Source organism: Poecilia reticulata, unplaced genomic scaffold, assembly GCF_904066995.2.
Source record: "Poecilia reticulata unplaced genomic scaffold, P_reticulata-male-v2 Scaffold_35, whole genome shotgun sequence".
In the NCBI taxonomy this organism is placed as follows: Eukaryota; Metazoa; Chordata; class Actinopteri; order Cyprinodontiformes; family Poeciliidae; genus Poecilia; species Poecilia reticulata.
In genome coordinates this window covers 65152-82500 of record NW_027675133.1, presented here as the reverse complement: position 1 = coordinate 82500, position 17349 = coordinate 65152, and the positions used below count along the sequence as shown (strand labels likewise).

General features: G+C 52.4%; 1 long non-coding RNA gene and 2 pseudogenes across 3 annotated transcripts in view; all 3 read left to right on the top strand.

The window, feature by feature from the left end:
- The window catches only part of LOC145550348 (phospholipid phosphatase-related protein type 3-like), a 3684-nt pseudogene extending 454 nt beyond the window's left edge, over positions 1-3230 (top strand). The window contains exons 2-8 of the transcript XR_014086255.1: positions 77-182; positions 475-657; positions 740-865; positions 941-1135; positions 1205-1262; positions 1340-1513; positions 1696-3230. The product of XR_014086255.1 is annotated as a phospholipid phosphatase-related protein type 3-like (transcript). The remainder of the gene's footprint in view (positions 1-76; positions 183-474; positions 658-739; positions 866-940; positions 1136-1204; positions 1263-1339; positions 1514-1695) is intronic.
- Positions 3231-4034: 804 nt separating this feature from the next.
- LOC145550347 (uncharacterized) lies at positions 4035-5450 on the top strand. The gene is made up of 2 exons (XR_014086254.1): positions 4035-5221; positions 5314-5450. It is a non-coding gene; the product is annotated as an uncharacterized LOC145550347 (long non-coding RNA).
- Positions 5451-5770: 320 nt separating this feature from the next.
- Positions 5771-14133, top strand: LOC145550345 (membralin-like; annotated as a pseudogene). The gene is made up of 12 exons (XR_014086253.1): positions 5771-6291; positions 7047-7374; positions 8212-8508; positions 8974-9132; positions 9260-9373; positions 9475-9593; positions 9691-9780; positions 12007-12064; positions 12139-12222; positions 12311-12443; positions 12781-12880; positions 12968-14133. The product of XR_014086253.1 is annotated as a membralin-like (transcript).
- The last annotated feature ends 3216 nt before the right edge of the window (positions 14134-17349 follow it).

The window sequence follows — 17349 nt, the reverse complement described above, 5'->3', positions numbered from 1 at the left end:
TGTGTGTGTGTGTGTGTGTGTGTGTGTGTGTGTGTGTGTGTGTGTGTGTGTGTGTGTGTGTGTGTGTGCACTCCAGGTTCATGAGGATGATGATGATGATGAGCTCCTCGTCCACAGAGAAGATGAAGAAGAAGGCTCCCAAGGACAGTCTGACTCTCCTGCCATGTTTCTACTTTGTCGAGGTCAGAGGTCACCCAGGGATAAAGATGGAGCTAAATGATTGAAACTATCAGTTAGAGAACTTAAATATCTAACTAACATGACCTGTGCAGACAGAAACAATCGATCTCAGATCGTCTTTAACCATCAAAGTTTTTAGATTCAACAAACGATCATCTTTTTCCTGATTTGCTCTTTTTGACTTTGATGGGTTGACGGTCCAGAAGATGCAGAGAGGATCCGCTTCCGGCCAGGAAGCAGAACCTCTCTGCATCTTCTGGACTGGAAGGGAACCTGACTGTGTTCTGGCTGCAGCTGCCCATCGTGGCTTCTTCTATGGTGTCGCTGTACTTCCTGGAGCTGACGGACGCGGTGCAGCCGGCCCAGGCGGGTTCCGCTGCGGCGACCGGGCCTCAGCATGCCGTACGTAGACGGAGGAGACGAGCTGATCCGCTGCTGATGCTGCTGAGCCTGGCCTTTGCCGGCCCAGCCGCCTCGGTACGAGGCCACGCCCACCAGTGACCTCACAGACCCAGAACCTGACCCAGGCCAGCTAAGGTGCGTTTGTTTTGTGTGTCAGATCATGCTGGTGGAGGCGGCGGTTTACTGCCTGCAGCCTCGCCTGAAGATCCACCGAGCCGAAGGAGCATCAACGCCGGCGGCTGCAGCTTCAACTCCTTCCTGAGGAGAACCGTCCGCTTCGTAGGTAGGACCCTCACCTGACTGCCTCACCTCTCTAAATGTCTACCTGTCCACCTATCTGTCTCTCTACCTGTCCCAGGTGTGCATGTGTTTGGGCTCTGTGCGACGGCGCTGCTCACTGACGTCATCCAGCTGGCGACGGGTTACCACGCCCCGTTCTTCCTCACCGTCTGTAAGCCCAACTACACGCTGGCCGGCGGGTCATGTGACCAAACGCCTACATCACCAGAGACATCTGCTCCGGTCACGACCAGCACGCCATCATGGCGGCCAGGTGCGGCGTGTCCTCCTGTCCGTGTCCTGTTCTCCAGGTAGAGGCTGATTGTTCATGTCTCTCTGGCAGGAGGACGTTTCCTTCCCAGCATGCAACTCTGTCGGCCTTCGCCGCCGTTTACGTCTCGGTGAGCGACGAACCATCTAACCCTGTCCTCCCAGTTCCATCTCCAAAGGTTGACTGGTCCTGTCCGTCTCCCCCCAGATGTACTTTAACTCCACCATCTCCGACTCCACCAAGCTGCTGAAGCCGGTCCTGGTCTTTGCATTTGCCATGGCGGCGGCGCTGACGGGCCTGACTCAGATCACGCAGCACCGCAGCCATGCGGTCGACGTCTATGTGGGCTTCCTGATTGGCGCCTTCATTGCTGCATATCTGGTGAGACCCCACATGTGTGAGATCAACTGCAGTTGCCATGGCAACTTCACCAGGAGGCTCGGTGCAGCGCTGCGGAGGCGGCAGGTCTTCAGGTGCCTCAAAGTTAGACACCTGAAGCGTCTCCACCTGTCTGCCTGGGACTGTCTCCCGTTCTGACGCGCTGCTCCTGTCCCGTTCTCCAGGCGCTTCATGCCGTCGCCAACTTCAGGTCTTCTGACGAGGGCGCTCAGGCTCCGCCCCCTCCCCTGCCGGTGGAGGACCCTCTGCGGGCGCTGACGGAGCGCGGACACCATTCGGTGTACAACAGGGTCCCGCCTCGGCCTCGGAGAGCAACGACGAGATCGCGGCGGCGCCAGCCCCCCTGGAGCGCCTGGAGGGCCTGGGGCCCTGCAGAGGAGCAGGGCTCCATGGAGGGCCTGAAGAGGGCCAGCGTAGACGTGGAGCTGCTGGCTCCTCGGAGCCCCATGGGAAAGGAGACCATGCTGACCTTCAGCAACACCCTGCCCAGAACAAGTGTGAACATCAACGGCCCTCTGGATGCCAGCGAGGCACCAGGGGACCAGGGAGCGGCGGTGCAGCGGCGGCTGAAGGCGGTGCAGGTCCCGCTGGGCCCATGAGGTCCCAGCAGCTGGTCTCAGAGTGGAAGCAGAAGTCCTTGGAGATGCGCGGCTCAGGGCCTTGTGAGGACGGGGACCCCGAGCCCAGTGAGGACGGCTCCGAGGCGAGCTCTATGGGGACGGACGATGCCGGTTCTCAGGCGCCCATCTACCAACCTCCGGTGCACTGCATGAGGGTGGGCTCAGGTCGCAACCCCACCCCTCCACCAGGGGGTGCCAAAGCTGTGGCAACGCCCAGACCGCCTCAGATCCCTGAAGCCGGACCCCCACCAGTGTCCCCGAAGAGCGCCTTGACCAGGGCCAAGTGGCTCGCCATCCGGGAGAAGACGAGCGGGGAGGCGGCTGGCCGCGGCAGCCAGCCACGCCTCATGCAGGTCATTGCCTTGTCCAAGCAGCAGGGTCTGCTCCCCTGCTCCTCTGAGAGCGCCTCCACCGGCTCCGCTGCCTCCTCCAACACGGACTCCCCGCTCTGTCGCCGCGAGACGGGCCGGGCATCGTCACAGTGGACGCCCACGCCCCTATCATCCTGTGGTGCAAACTCCACCCCCTCCACAAGCCCCGCCCTGGCTGGGAACGGAAGCCCTTGGGAGTGGGCCGCCGCGGTGTCCAATGGAGACGAGCCACGAGAACCCTACGGCCTCAGCAAGCTGACCAGGTCGGACCCGACGGCCCGGGCCAGCAGCTTCCGCCCGCGCCGCTCCGCGTCGCCCGCCGCCGACCCCGCCCAGCAGGCGGAGATGGCGGCGGACGCTCAGCGTAGGGAAATGGCCATGAGGCGCAAAACGGCGCTGGTTCTGCTGGATCGGGAAATCCGGAACCAGACTGAACAGGAAAACTACTACAAGAGTTTACAGGGGCGCAGGTTCAAGGACCAACCGTGACCCGAGACACCTGGACCAGAGGGACGGGACAGAGACACATGGAGGGGACAGAGACACCTGGAGGGGGACAGAGACACATGGACCAGAGGGACGGGACAGAGACACATGGAGGGGACAGAGACACCTGGAGGGGGACAGAGACACATGGACCAGAGGGACGGGACAGAGACACATGGACTAGAGGGGACAGGAAGGAGACACATGGACCAGAGGGACGGGACAGAGCACATGGAGGGGACAGAGACACATGGAGGGGGACAGAGACACATGGACCAGAGGGACGGGACAGAGACACATGGAGGGGACAGAGACACCTGGAGGGGGACAGAGACACATGGACCAGAGGGACGGGACAGAGACACATGGACTAGAGGGGGACAGGANGGAGACCATGGACCAGAGGGACGGACAGAGACACATGGAGGGGACAGAGACACCTGGAGGGGGACAGAGACACATGGACCAGGGGACGGGACAGAGACACATGGACCAGAGAGGACAGGACAGAGACACCTAGAGGGACAGAGACACATGGAGGGGACAGAGACACATGGAGGGGACAGAGACACGGAGGGACAGACACATGGACATGACAGAGACACCCTGAGGACAGAGACTTCTGGTTTTGGGCCATTTAGCAGCAGTAAAGCTAACGGCTTTATAACCTGACAGAAATGCAGCAAAGTTTTAGCTAATAAAACATGTTTGTCCAATAATGAGATTGTAAACCATGAGGGTCACTGAGCAGGTCGGACCCGACGCCAGCAGCTTCCGCCTGCGCCGCTCCACTGAGGGTCACTGCCACCAGCTGCTCTCGGAGGCCGTTTGGTTCTAGTGAATCGTTCCTGGCATGAAACCGACAACCTGTTGAGCGTTAGCATGGGTTGCTATATTAGCAGCTGGACTGAGGAACGTTTTTTTGCCAGCAGGGGAATAAATGGTTAATGTTGGCAGCAAAACGTTTCAGGGTTCTGGACTCGACGTCTTTGCGATGTTGGACAGGATTTGTGTTCCTGCGTTTCTCCTCCTGTCCTCCATGTCCAGGTGTTTCGTCTGCAGCACCTGATGCTCAGTCAGTCATTTGGATCAGCGGTTCTGGACAGAGGCTCATCTAGAACATGCAGGGCGGGGGCCTGAGGACCAGGGGGGGACTCTGGTTACTGGAACCAAACGCAGCTGACCTTCAGGGTCAGCGGGGTCGCGTTAGCCTCTCTGCTACCAGCAGCAGATTGTTTCTCTCAGTGTGCCAACAGGAAGTGATGTCAGCGAGGTTGGACCTGTTAGCTTTATTGCAGTTAAAGTGGCAATTGGTGGCTTTATTGACCTGGTCGCCTTGGTGACGGTAGGACATCTGGACACAATATTGGACTTTTCACCCACAGAAATGCCCATCAACAGTGTGAGGTCAAAGGTCACATCCAGAAATGTAAACGATTTCCTCTGGAAGCGCAGCAAACCAGAACCAGAACTCTGGATCCAATGATGAGTAGCTTAAAGCTGCAGTTTGTAACTTTAATAAAATGTTTTTTCTGTCATCAGATCATCTGCCTGCTCCCAGTGCCAACTACAGAATACACAACTCATTTAGAAACGACCAATTACAGCCAGGAGGTGGGAGTTAGCGCTGTCAATCACACATGTGTATGCACTGCAACAGAGCCTGCCATCAATGCAAGCTAGCAGCTAGCATAGCCACCATGATACTATTAATTTAGATTAAGTTTATTTGACATTAGGCTGTTTGGCACAAGGGAGGGTGTGAGCAGCGTGTTCATGAGCTGATTGGCAGTGCCAAGACCCTCCCTCTGGCTCTCATTGGTTGAGCGGTAGCGGTGCGTTTCTGCAGATGGCAGTGGGACCACAGGGTGAAGCTCATCGGTGTTGCTGTGTGGAAAAGTTTTGCTGCAGCTTTAAAGCTGCTGCTGTGATCCTCACCTGCCTGGATGTGCCTGTTGCCATGGCGACAGACACCGGGGAGACATTTTCCTTCAACTCCACACATTTTCATAGAAATCATGATGTCACCATGGTAACAACTTTGTTGCCAGGGCGACGGCTCGGTCGCTACGGTAACGTCTGGTTGTGGTAAAGCGCTCGGTGCCGGACGTCGTTGGCTGACGGCCTGAGTCACGTGACTGTCGTTCTCTAGTGATTTTTTGTGAAGCTGCTTTTGTCAGCGGGGCTCAGACTGTCCACCTCCCTGAGGACAGGTGGACAGGCTGTCCACCTCCCTGAGGACAGGTGGACAGGCTGTCCACCTCCCTGGGACAGGTGGACAGGCTGTCCACCTCCCTGAGGACAGGTGGACAGCCTGTCCCTGCTGCTGCATGTGATCTCATCCTGTTGCCATCTGTAAAGCCGTGTGTGAGGATGATGATGCTGCATGCTTTGTTCTCTCCATGATGAAGAGTCACAATAAAAACGTTCTTCCAGCCTGAAGGCGCCTCATTCACCGCAACACGCAGCGTTACTGCAGCTGGTCTAGAACAGCAGATCTAGAGCAGGTGATCTAGGGCAGCTGATCTAGAGCAGGTGATCTAGGGCAGCTGATCTAGAGCAGGTGATCTAGGGCAGCAGATCTAGAGCAGGTGATCTAGGGGCAGCAGATCTAGGGCAGCTGATCTAGAGCAGGTGATCTAGGGCAGCTGATCTAGAGCAGGTGATCTAGGGCAGCAGATCTAGAGCAGGTGATCTAGGGCAGCTGATCTAGAGCAGGGTTAGGGGGATCTAGGCAGGTGATCTGGCAGGTCGAGGTGATCTAGGGCAGCAGATCTAGAACAGCTGATCTACAGTAGCAGACCTCCAGTGAGCAGTAACCCATGGTAACCTGCTCCGAGCTCATTCTGCAAGCCGCCTGTCAGACAGCGCTCAGGGTTAATTCAGCCGCTCTCTGTTCACTACTCCCAATAACTGCGTTAAAACTTCCGATCAGTCCGATTTCAGGAATAACGTCCCCCGCCGCCTGTCAGGCAGCGCTCAGGGCACACGACGCCCTTTCCGCTGCTAGGACCCGTACTTCCGGCTGTGGTTCGGCAGTAGCAGCGGCCGTTAGCTGGAGCTGCTGCGCGGAGCGGATCTCATCTCCCGGATTCTCTGAGCGGCTCCCCGGCAGATTCTGGCCTTTGAATCCGCCTGAAGCCGCTCCTCTGTCGGTTCCGAGCCGCCAGCCGAACGCTAACGCGGGGCTTTGTCGAGCTTCAGGTCCGGTCCTTCCAGTTAGCATCGAGCTAACAGCTAGCTTCCTTCCGATGAAAACATCGCCAGGAAACTTGGCTGACAGGTGAGTCTGACGCACCTACAGGTCTCCTTTCTGACCTGGCGGAGGGAAAACGACCCCCAACACGCAGCTGTGACGCCTGACGCTGTTCCTCAGCATCTACTGCTCCTCGCACACCTGAACAGAAGATGCTGAGGAACACCTGAATCCCTCACCTGATGGAACAACGTCCCGATTCTAAACACCTGTAGACCCTCTGACACCTGACCAGGTAAGCAGAACCACCGGAACCAGCAGCGGTTCTGATCCAGATGCGTTTATCAACCGGTTCTGGTCCGGGTTCTGGGTGTCCTTGAAACGAACCTGTCCAGAACTGGGTTCTGGTTCTTAAACATCTAAAGATCTCCAATCAGCCAGCTTCCAGGCCACGCCCACATTCTGCCGTACATGGTACAGACCTCACCAGCTGGTTTCATGGTCACCATAGCAACCAGAAAATCTGATCACGGCACACATTAATGTGAGGTGGAGAGTCGCCATGGTAACGGCGACGTGAACCAGTCTGGGTCAGTCTGGGTCAGTTTGGGTCAGTCTGGGTCAGTCTGGGTCAGTTTGGGTCAGTCTGGGTCAGTCTGGGTCAGTCTGGTCAGGATGTGAATTTCCGGTTCAGGTTTATTGTTTTTTTTGCACCAGCTGAAAATATAAAATGTGATAAAAGCATCAAAGCTAACCAGAACCAGAACCAGAACCAGAACCCTGACCTGGTTCTGGCACCGAGGGCCAGTTAGTAAATAACTGCGCTGTGTTGAACCTTCCAGGTGGATCCGGCTTCCGGGTCGGTCTTGCTGGGACTGGATCTGAGTTCATGAAACGGACCAGAACCATGCTGACCTAGGAACGGGTTGGGAGCACTAGAGTCCTGCAGCGGCCGCCGCCATGTCGGAGAACCAGGCCAACAACAACAACGTTCCTCTGAACAACAACATGGGGCCCAACCGGATCCGGAACCCCAACATCAACCAGAACCCACTCATCAATGTGCGCGACCGCCTCTTCCACGCCCTCTTCTTCAAGATGGCCGTCACCTACGCCCGGCTCTTCCCGCCGTCCTTCAGGAGAGTCTTTGAGTTCTTCGTCCTGCTGAAGGTGAGACGTCCCACCTGGCCTGGACCGGGTTGGGAGGTTCCCGCTGGGTCCAGCAGCTCCACTGGTTCTGATCTGGTTCTGGAACGACTGCAGTTACACAGTTTGACCTGTAGGGCTCAGACAGGAGCCGAAGCTGTTCTCTGTAGCTGTTATGAGCTTCGGACACATTTAATTATTTTTGCTCATTTTTTCTGATGTTGTCTTTAAAACGTTTGATTTTCTCTGTTCCTTTAATATCTTGTGGAGTTTAGAACATCTGTTGGCTTTGAGCCTGGCGCTGTAAAGAGGCTGGCCTGTTCCCCTCCCACCACTGGGGGGCGCACAGCCAGCGGTGCAGGCCAAGCAGTGGCTTTTGTTAGCTTTGGCTTTTTGTTGTGACTTGGCCTGGTGAGACTGGTTGTCTTCTTCTCTCTTCTCTCTATTGCAGCAGGTTCTGTTTGACGTTTAGTTCAGGATTAGCAGGTGTTTGTCGGCCCGGTAACATAAATTTGTGTTTTTCTCCCACAAAGTTAAAGCAGATGAACAATAAAGATTCAAGATTAAAAAAAGAATCTTTGAATCCTAACTCTTGATCCCAGACGTCTCCCAGACGTCTCCCAGACGTCTCTGACGTCCTGACGGGGCTGGAGGAAACAACCAGAACCATTTGGTGAACCGGGTGGGTTTGGGTCCAAAGCTGCATCCTGGACTTCCTCCCCTCTTCCTGTTGGTCTGCAGTGCATTGTGGGAGTCCCTACAGCCCGTTAACGACGACTCCGTCTGTTTGTTAGGACAGATGGAGGTTTACCCAGAGGCAGCTCCTGATTGGCTAACCTCTTGTCCCTCCCTCTGCATCAGGCGCTCTTCGTCCTCTTCATCCTCGCCTACATCCACATCGCTTTCTCCCGCTCCCCCATCAACTGCCTGGAGGCGGTGCGGGATCGCTGGCCGCGCGACGGCATCCTGAGGGTGGAGATCCAGAGGAACTCCAGCCGCGCCGCCGTCTTCCTGCAGCACTACGACTCCGCCGGCCTCCAGGGGGAGCTGCAGGCCCAACCAGGAGGAGCAGCAGTGGCCGGGGTCAGCCTGGGAGACGAGGAGGACGAGGACGACGAGGTGACGGTGTTTGAAACAGCTCAGTGCAGGTAAGATCCTGTCTGTCTCCTCACCTGTCTGTCTCCTCACCTGTCTGTCTCCTCACCTGTCTGTCTCCTCACCTGTCTGTCTCCTCACCTGTCTGTCTCCTCACCTGTCTGTCTCCTCACCTGTCTGTCTCCTCCTCACCTGTCTGTCTCCTCACCTGTCTGTTCCTCACCTGTCTGTCCCACCTGTCTGTCCTCACCTGTCTGTCCTCACCTGTCTGTCCTCACCTGTCTGTCTCCTCACCTGTCTGTCTCCTCACCTGTCTGTCTCCTCACCTGTCTGTCCTCATATGTTTGTCCTCACCTGTCTGTCTCCTCACCTGTCTGTCCTCACCTGTCTGTCTCCTCACCTGTCTGTCTCCTCACCTGTCTGTCCTCATATGTTTGTCCTCACCTGTCTGTCTCCTCACCTGTCTGTCCTCATATGTCTGTCCTCACCTGTCTGTCTCCTCACCTGTCTGTCCTCACCTGTCTGCAGTTTGAACTGGACATTGAGCCCCGTCTCCAACCGTCTGTGATTGGAGGAGGCTCTGGAGGAGCAGCCAATGACAGCCAGGACGTGTCGTTTAGCCCCGCCCTAAAGGTATGCAGCCGCTGCAGGACTCAGTGTCTGAGCTGGAGATGATGACCAGAGCAGGTAAACCCACCTCCACCTTCTGTCAGTCCTTCCCCTCAGTTGATGGAGAGATCTTCTTTCTACGGCTGACTGTTTACTTCGGGTTGTTGTTGTTTACACCCTGCTGCTCTCGTTGTCATGGTTACAGTGTGGCCGCAGGACGAGTACATCGTGGAGTATTCGCTGGAGTACGGCTTCCTGCGGCTGTCGCAGAGCACCAGGCAGAGGCTCAACATCCCCGTCATGGTCGTCACTCTGGGTCAGCCGCCACGTCACGCGACCTCACTGACCCGCTGACCTCTCTGACCCCGCTGACCTCACTGACCCCGCTGACCCTCTGACCTCTCTGTGTTCTGTGCAGATCCACCAAGGACGAGTGCTTTGGCGACGGCTTCAGTCGCTTCCTGCTGGACGAGTTCCTGGGCTACGACGACATCCTGATGTCCAGTGTGAAGGCGCTTGCCGAGAACGAGGAGAACAAGGTACTCAGGCTCCGCCCACTCTGACCACCTGACCGTGACGTACCTGCAGCAGGTAGAGGCGGCTGACAGTAGCTCTGCTCTCCGCAGGCTTCCTGAGGACGTGGTGTCTGGAGAACATTACCGCTTCGTCAGCATGTGGATGGCCAGAACGTCGTATCTGGCCGCCTTCGTCATCATGGTCATATTTGTACGTTTGCTCTCATTTCTTTTTTACCAACAAGACCTGGAAGAGGAGAAAACAAAAAGTGACGATGAATTAAAACTCACCTGATACAATGACTAGAACAGATAAAATGTGATCAAAGAGAAATCAGAGCCGCTTTTCAGGCTTCAGACATAAAGATGTAAACTTTTATTATGTTGTCAAGAATCAAGTGGGACACAATCAGGAGGTGGAACAAAGTTTATTGTATCTTTTTAACAAATGAACTGCAAAGTGTGGCGTGTAATTTTCTCGGGCTCCTTTCCTGTCAGTCCAGACGTTGAGTTTGTCTCTGAATGATCCTGATGATCCACCTGCTGTGATCAGGTCTATAGAAGCTCTGATGGTCTCTGGGGTTTAAAGCGCAGAGAGAATCATGAGACCCAGGATCACAGCAGGCCGGTCCAGAAGCTCAGAACCGGGTTTGGATCCACAAAGAGCTTCAAACACCTGAAGCAGCTTCTGAGCAGCGATCAGTTGAAATGGACCAGATGTACCCAGACCCGGCCGACCTGCCAAACCTTCATCTGGACCAAGGAGGAGACTGGTCAGAGAGGCAGCCAACAGGCCCAGGGTCACTCTGGATGAGCTGCAGAGATCTGCAGCTCAGGTGGGACCCTGGATGAATCTGGGCTTTATGGAAGAGCAGCCAGAAGAAGAAGCTGCTTCTCAGAGACGTCCATGAAATCTGGTTTAAAGTTTCCCACAAGCCACCTGGGAGACACAAACATGGAGGAGCAGCTCTGGTCAGATGAAAGCATCACCCTGAACACACCATCCCCACGGTCAGACATGGCGGTGGCAGCATCATGGTCTGGGACAGAGAAGATGGAAAACATTGATGGAGCAGAAAACCTGCAGAGGACCTGAGATGGGACGGAGATTTACCTTCCAGCAAGACGACGATCCAAACGTGAAGCAGACCTACACAAATAAACGTATCCAGGTGTTAGAATGGCCTAGTCAAAGCCCAGCCCTGAATCCAATGGAGAGTCTGTGGAAGAGCTGGAAGCTGCTGTTCTCTCTCCATCCAGCCTCTCTGAGCTCCAGCTGCTTTCAGGAAGTTTCATTCTCTCCATGTGCAAAACTGAGAGGTTTGTAATCGCAGCACCAGGTGGCGCTACAGAGTTTTAACACAAGGGGCCAGAATATTGACGCCACACTTTGCAGGTTTTTATTTAAAAACCTTTTAAAATATCTAATAAATTTCGTTCCACCTCACGATTCCTGTTGATTCTTCAAATAATCAAAATTTATCTTTTGTTTGAAGCCTGAAAGCGGCGAAAGGTTAAAGTTCAAGGAGGCCGAGTGCTTTCACAAGGTTCTGTATGCGAGTCCGGTTCTGTCGGGTCAAACGCCTCTGACCCGACAGGAGGTCACAGGTTGCCAGTTCAACTCTTGAGCAGTTGTTGCATCCATGATGCATCCGGGCCGCGGTGGGGGTTATGTGGAGTCATGGTAGTAGATATCTGCTGCCGGAGCTCCACCGTCAGGCCGACGGACCGGAGACACGGCAGGACGCAGGCGGACCGGGAGCCTCTGGGCTGTGATTGGTCAGCTGGGGCCCGACAGCCGCATGTGAAACTGAATGTGAGCCTGCAGCACACAGGAAGTCAGGCATGTTTCCACTTCCTGTTCCTGACAGGAAGTCAGGCATGTTTCCACTTCCTGTTCCTGACAGGAAGTCAGGCATGTTTCTACTTCCTGTTCCTGACAGGAAGTCAGGCATGTTTCCACTTCCTGTTCCTGACAGGAAGTCAGGCATGTTTCTACTTCCTGTTCCTGACAGGAAGTCAGGCATGTTTCCACTTCCTGTTCCTGACAGGAAGGGATGAATATTTCTACTTCCTGTTTCTGATGGGAAGTGATAAATGTTCAGATTAAATCTATAGATTGAAGGAGAACCTTTATAGTTCAGGCTGGACTTAATGATTTTAACTGATTTTATTTAAAATTAATTTAGAAAAAGGTATTAAAAAGTTTCAAAACAAAAGCTGGTTTATTTATCGTCAGACGTTCATCATCCCAGATTTCAGGAAATAAATCTGTTTAAGATCAAAAACTCTGGACTAAATTCAGTGGCACTTTAAATCAACTGGACCTGGACCGGCTGCAGGCGGGTTAAAAGGTTCTTTTAGGACCCAGATCAGCAGAACCAGTTGGATTCAGAACCGCTCACAAAATAAAGCCGGGTCTGGTTCTGCCTTTCAGACGCTGTCTGTGTCGATGCTGCTCAGATACTCCCACCACCAGATCTTCGTCTTCATCGGTTTGTTTGCGCTGCCTGGTCCATTCAGACCCGGTTCGGCCCGGTCCGGTTCTAACCTGCTCTGTGTGTTTCAGTGGATCTGCTGCAGATGCTGGAGATGAACATGACCATCGCTTTCCCAGCAGCCCCTCTGCTCACCGTCATCCTGGCCCTGGTTGGTGAGTTCTGCATTGGTTCTCCTGATCCGGTCTGAATTTACAAACGGTTCTGGTTGTTTGTATCTGTGATGTCACTTCCTGTTGGCAGGCATGGAGGCCATAATGTCCGAGTTTTTCAACGACACGACCACGGCTTTCTACATCATCCTGATCGTCTGGCTGGCCGACCAATATGATGCCATCTGCTGCCACACCAACACCAGCAAACGCCACTGGCTGCGGTGAGTCCCAAACAGGAAGCAGAAACAGGAAGCAGGAAATAGGAGAAAATGGGAAACAATATGATGCAACAGGAACAGCAGGAAGCAGAAGAAACAGGAACAGCCTGCTCTGATTGGTCAGCTCCCACTCAAGACACGCCCCCATCATACCTAGAGGTATGATGGGATCCACAGTTCTGGTTGGTCAGGTGTGGCTGCTGTAGCTCACCTGGTAACCATAGAGACAGTTTTTGATCCAGTCCAGATAAATGTCAAAATGGTTGATTTCTTTCTCCTGAATGAGAAGTTCTGATGGTTCTGATGGTTCTGATGGTTCTGTTGGTTCTGTTGGGTCTAGGTTCTTCTACCTGTACCACTTCGCCTTCTACGCCTACCACTACCGCTTCAACGGTCAGTACAGCAGCCTGGCTCTGGTCACTTCCTGGCTCTTCATCCAGGTGAGGTCCTCCTCTTCCTGTCAGCCGTGAGGCTCCGCCCTTCCTACCCAGGTTGCCTCTGATTGGCCGTTCTCTGTCTTCCTGCAGCACTCGATGATCTACTTCTTCCACCACTACGAGCTTCCTGCCATCCTGCAGCAGATCCGGATCCAGGAGATGCTTCTGCAGAACCAGCAGGCGGGTCAGAACCAGACGGCTCTGCAGGACAACCTCAACAACAACCACGCCACGGCCGCCGGGCCTGGTGCCGGGCCGGAACCCGCTGGGACCGGCCAGTCAGCAGACGGCACCGTTGAGCCGCCGCCGGCCGGGCCGCTCCCATCATCCTCTGTGGCGGTGGGCGGAGCCGGCGAGGTCAGAGCGGAGCTTAACTGGGTCGCTCAGACCGCCGCCGTCATCACAGAGGCGCTCGGCTCCTCCGTTGACTCGGGAGGAAGTCAGGGTCGGCAGAGATCAGTGTGGAGTTCTGGATGGGTGGGGCCGCAGGTGGAGCTCCTGAAGGCTCATTGGAGGATAAAGCTTCAGGGGGCGGAGCCGAAGCCTCACCTGGTGATAGCAGGTGCCAGGGGCGGAGCCTTCCGAAAGCCCCGCCCTTCATACAGACTGCCCGCCCCTCAGAGCTCAGGTACAGACAGCGAGTCACCTGGGCAGCAGACCTCCACTGCCCTCGGCACGTCGTGAGCATCCAGGTGAGCTGATGACATCACGGCGCCACCTGGAGGCTATGGACCGTCAGCTGATCACTGAGCTGCACTTTACTCCAATTAATCAATTAATTAACTGATCCATCAATTAACCAATGAATGAGCTGATCTGAGGGTAGCCCCGCCCCCACCCCTGGCTTCAGGTGTGACCAACAGGTGAACTGAGGTTCTGACCCGTCTGGACACCCACAGCTCTGAGCCGGTTCTGCTGAGGGATGTCTGACCCGTCAGGTTCTGGTTCTGACCCATTCTGTCGGACTGAAACCCAGATGGAACTCTAATTGTGCTTTTATTTTGTAGAACAGGAAGCTGCTGATTGGCTGTTGCCCCTTTGAGGGCGTGTCCTGCGTTTACGTATTCAGGCTGCATGACTTCACCTGTTCAGAACCAGAACCTCGTCGCCTCCATGGTTGGATCGTGACATTGGGGGCGGGGCCTGGGTGGGCGGGTGCTTTTCCTGCTGGTCGACTGGACCCAGTGGACCAGGCGCGGCCGCCTGCTGGTGGGTCAGACTCAGCTGAAGGTCAAAAATAAAGAGTTGTGGAACCAGCTGGCTTCCTGTGGTCTGTGTCTCACCTGGTAACCGGGTCAGAACCGTTACCCGGGTTGAAACGGCTGAAGCCGACCCAGTTCACCGAGCCGGAACCAGATCTGGGTCAGGTTAAGAGGGAGGCAGAACCCGTTTGGACCGAGCTGGGCCGGTTCATTTAAAGGGCCAGCGCTGTGATTGTGGAGCAAAATCAACTTCCTGTTGTACAAATGCTGCATCAAATGTGGCTGAAAATCCATGATTAGTTGAAACTGTTTGGTATTTATTTATTTTGGATGTTTAAACGGTAATAAAGCTGTTTTCATACATTTTAATCAAATATTCTCACAACATGTTCGGTGCAGGACAGTTTCCTCCTGCTGCTAACTTTGACTGAATGTGACGGACTTCCGGTCCTTCCGGTTCCTCCAGTGACGTGCGGCTGGTGAGGCGCTGAGTCACAATCAGTTTTATAAAAATAGATGGAGCGATGGTTCGACTCCCTCCAGTCTGGAGCACTTCCGGTTTTCAGCACTTTGTGTTTGCTGCGTTTCATTTGTGTGTGTTTTATTTTTATTTTTATTTTTATTATTTGCATGTTTTCTCTGTTGCTGCGCATTTGCACCTGTCGGCCACCGTACTTAACAGACATAAACATGCAGTCAATAAATCGATTTTCCATCAGTTTTCTGCACCAAAGCATCAACAATAATAAACGTTTTATTATTCTAAAGCAAACTGACGGTGGTGGAGCAGCACTGGTTTAACTGGAATCTCATCAATCAACTCCAAACCTCTTTGTTCTGTCACAATTATCGATTTATGAAATTCTCATTATCATTCTCCAAACTTTGCTGACCACCGGTCACCGGCTTCCTCACACAGAGCCAGCAGCCAATACGTTATGACGTCACACCCACCACCAGGCGTCATTCCGCTGCTCCTGTCATATCAATAATAGCAGCTCTTTAAACCATTCAGACGAACAACAGACATCAGATGACTGATTATTAATATAATAACTCAGAAATAGTCCATGGAAAAACCTTAAGCTTGTATTAAAGCAGAAAGTACGGCGGCCGTAAGGAAGACTTTTACTGCTCATGTATTTCACATCCAACGGTCCACATCCAGTGTTCAAGTAGGTTGTTAATGTTTCTATTAGTTTTAGATACTGAAGCGTCTCCATGGCAACAGTCACATACACATGAAGCAATCCAGACTTCTCAAAAATACTATGTAGTTGCATTTTATTCAAGTAAAAAAGTACATAACTTTTTTACTTGAATAAAAAAGTTATGTACTTTTTTATTAAAGTTCATAACTTCAATAAAAAATATGTTTCTCCATATTTGTTACAGCTGTCACCATGTAGCAGTTTGTTATGAGGCAGATAATCTGAAAACAATCATCTCCTCCATCTGCTTCCTGAATTACTGGTTAAAGTGATGCACCGTTCTGACCAAAACAACCAATCAGAACCAGGAGGAGGGTCTTAGTGCTGTCAATCATCCTCATTCACTCACTGCTAAATGTGCTAATGGTGGAGAAACAACTTATCATTACAGGAAACCGTTTATCTGCCGTCATTGGTAGCTATGCTAACTAACCTGAGCATTCAGTTTGAATCTGCACAGCTTTGTGCTATGCTAGCTGCAGCACAGCTCTGTGCTATGCTAGCTGCAGCACAGCTCTGTGCTAAGCTAGCTGCAGCATAGCACAGAGTGAGGGGGAGGAAGGATGAGCAGCACCACATAAGATGGTGATTGACAGCACTAAAACTCTCCTGCCACTGACTGGGAGAAGGCAGAGGAAATAGATTTTTCACATATTACCTCTCATACCATCCTGTCACAACATAATGACAATAAAAAAAAATATTTTTATAAAAGTGACATAATGCAGCTTTAATTTCACTCAGGAGAAAACAGATCAGGAGGGACGTGGGTTAGAGCTGCTGCTGACTGACTCATCTCTTAAGTGGTAAAAGGTACAAGTTAAAAATATTAATATGTTGGTAAATTATTTCCTTAATTCATTAAATGCTAGTGAAATGGAGGAAAACAGTCTGTAGCTAAGCTAACTATGCTAAATGGTTGATGATCTCAGTCTACTCACCTCTCGGAGAAAAACTGGGTTACAAATCGACACTTTAACCTTTTTCTCTGTCTATTTCTTGAAAACCCAACTTTATAAGTTTTCTAGGCAGCACAGTAACAGCCAGTCGTTCTTGTCTTGAACTGACTGCTGCTGAAAACGTCACCGCTGAGCAGGAACGAACCATTTCATGCAGATCCAGGGGGGTTCAGGGCAAATGTAGATGTGTGTTTTGGTCTGGGAGGGTAACATTTGATTTTTACTGCTAAAAACAATTTTAGAAAACACAATATGATTCATTCTGTAATTGACAGGGACCCATTTTTTATTTCTATGACAAAAAATAAATTGTGGAGGGAATTTTTTGGAGGGAAAATTGAATTTTTATTCCATTTTCAGTTGTGTGAAGCCTGAATCCTTTATGTGGTGTGAAAACTATATACTAGAATGTTGAAGTGTTCAGTGAATGCCTCACAGCTGTTCTGAACATCGGAAGGTCAGAGGTCACACCCAGCTGGTCTCTGCTGTTCGAACCCTCAGAATCGAGCTGAAGCCGTTTTACTGCCTGGTTTTACCCACAATCCTGGTTTTGGACTCTGAGGCTTCACTATTTACAGACCCTGATTCCTGTTGACCTACGACCGACTGACTGTGACTCACAGCTGAATACAGGATGGTAGCATAGCGCTACTGATTTATGTTGGACTGTAAAGTTGCGCTGTAGCTTTAATAAACATTCAGGTTTGATTGGCTGAATCTCTGAGTCCTTCCTGCTAAGTCAGTTAGCTTTCCAATAGCATTGAACTCAGTCCTTTAGAAACCGCCATGTTCGGCTAACGATTCCAGATTGGTGCCTCAGTTCAATTTAAAGAAACTAACTCATCAATAATTGTATTGACAATAAAGTATTGATCCTAATTATTAATAATCACACGAGCCAAACATTGATGCAATGCCTGATTCCTAACAATAGTTTGTTCTGCAGGTTAATTGACCGATCGTTCCATAAATGTTTGTTTTATGTTTCTGCCTTTGTTCTTTTTGTCCCAGACTAGAAAATTGAATGTTTCAGTAAAACCTGCAACGTTTCTGACGGCAGAATCCTGGCGATGGGAACACCTGACAGGTAACCAGGGTTA